Source organism: Pinus tabuliformis, chromosome 3_1 (genome assembly GCF_031772625.1).
Source record: "Pinus tabuliformis cultivar Carrire ecotype Pingquan chromosome 3_1, CPIR1, whole genome shotgun sequence".
Classification (NCBI taxonomy): domain Eukaryota; kingdom Viridiplantae; phylum Streptophyta; class Pinopsida; order Pinales; family Pinaceae; genus Pinus; species Pinus tabuliformis.
In genome coordinates, this window is record NC_142301.1 from 69,062,719 (window position 1) to 69,065,058 (window position 2,340).

The following is a 2,340-nucleotide window of genomic DNA, read 5'->3' on the forward strand; positions in this document are numbered from 1 at the left end:
GCTGCATTAGGATCTTTGTTGTTTGTTGAGTGATCATTTCGTTTGTGTAAAGATCTCAACCCTCCTGTAGATAGAATTCATCGAATCAAATGATATAGTTTTGGCATATAGTTTGCATTTAAGAAGTTTTTGAGATATCACATATGGTAGGACCAAAAAACTGAAACATAATCGAAGATAAACTTTAAAATAAACTCAAACATAACAACGCATTGGAACATAACGCAAATACTCTAGAGGTCTAGGTTAGAGACGTGTTCCGTTGTCTTTAAACATGGTAGTTTATCGTCGAGTGGTTGGGTGATTCCTCCACGGTGAAACGATAGGTGCCAATACGGACTGAGCTCCCACGTACCGTCGCGTATATATGGGAGACCCCACTAGGCTATTATCCTTTATCCATAGGAAGCCGAGTCTGCCGCCTTACAAGCCGTAATGCACTGAACACAACATTCGGGAAGATTGACTGCAGTACGGGAAGTCCTTGGTTTTCATCTGATTGCCAAGGTGTATAAGCAGATTTACGGATTGTTTGGTAAACCTTTTACCTAGAGTCTCCAGAGTAGTCACTTTTGATCCTTTTCGGACTCCCTAAAAGAAAAGGTGTCTGTGAGCGTCTTGTCACTTCGTGCTCATTAAATATTCGAAGGAGACTAGAGTCATCTTTTATCCTTTTCTCAACTCTTAAAATATGAAAAGGTCAAGTTCAGTGTCTTAAAATTTATTGGCCACGATAACATCTACCCAATTAGATTTTGTTTGCGTTAGCTTGAGTAGGATTATTTCTCGTTCAATGGCAGCCTTCCCGGCGCCCACCGGCCAAGGTGTTCCTCCTGATGGGAACCCTCGTCCATTTCCTTCTGTTGGAAATGTCGGTGTTTAGTATATCGCAACATTGTCTTTGCCTGGGTTGACCATTGGTTTACCCGTATGGTTGTTTTCAAACTCGGTGGTCTCGAGTGTGATAACTCTTGTTCCGCCACCACCTCATCCACCCGAACAACACCATGTTGATTCTAAGGTGGACCCCTCCCCTTCTTCGCCCATTGCTGCGTCCTCATCTTCTACTTCGCCTGGTGAAACCTTGGATTTTAGTAACCAGGTGGCTAGAAGAAGAAGACCAAAAAGAAGAAGTCTCCTAAGGGAAAGGTCGCATCTACCACGAAAATATCTGAAGTGGAACCACCTTCTGCTCCTCTGTGGAAGGCTAAGTCTCCTTGTCGATTATGCAAGGAGGACCATTTTCTTTCTGATTGTCCTGGTATTCCCAGGATCCTAGATATATGGTCCTGTGACCCGACTCGCCCCTTGTCGTCGCAGATCGACGATACCTTATCAGTTGGTAAGAGAAAAGGGAAGGTTTGTTTCCCTTGTCGACTTTGTGAAGGAAATCATCTCCTTCACCTTTGTCCACTTATGGATGAAGCCTCCCGTCTTTTGGAAAGTCTGTCAGTTCCCTTACCCCAACTACCTGCTGGATATCAGCGTCTTTTTGCAACTGCAGATCATCTCTCCGCCAACCAAGTGATCAAGCATGATTCCTCTTTGGTCCAGCCCTCTCTTCCCGAACCTAGTTGTGCTCCGCCTGTTCCAGACCAGTCCGTGGTCGAAACGAGTGTTGATTTACATTCATCATCTATGCACCACTTTATCATCAAAGATGAACCACCTGAGTCCAAACCAAATGAAAGTCCAAAGTTCCAGATTACAGTTGACCCGGTCTTTCAAAAGGTCCAGCTTACAAGTGACCCGGTTTTGCCTACAGAAGTTCCATCCTTAGATGATCTTACATCTGAATCCAAACCAGACAAAAGTCAAAAGGTCCAGCTTACAAGTGACCCGGTTTTGCCTTCAGAAGTTCCCTCCTCAGATGATGTTATCACTGCAAAGAATGAAGACCCCACCGTCCAAATTCTATTCATCAACATAGACTCTAATGATCAAGTGAGCATCCCTCTCATTCCTTCGCACCAGGAAGAAAGTCCATCAGAATCATATCCGGTCGTCTATCCAGTCCCACCTCCAAGCAACCTAGTTGTTTCCTTCAATTGGGATCAACTAGGCAATCCTCGGTTACCAGCCTCCATACCATTTCGAATTATAGTCCAAGTCTACTGTAGAGCTGTAACTAGGGTCCCTCACACCGCTAATTATCCCACATTAATAAGTCAATCCGGGAACGTTTTGTTATTGCAAGGAGTAGCTCAATCCGAGGCTGTTTGTCCGAGTAATGCTCGGTAGTATAGTGTCCTAATGATTTGAAAGGAAACAGATGCTAAGCTGTAACGAAACTAACCCAAAAGATAAAATCACACAAGGTAGTTGATCAGTCAAGGGTAC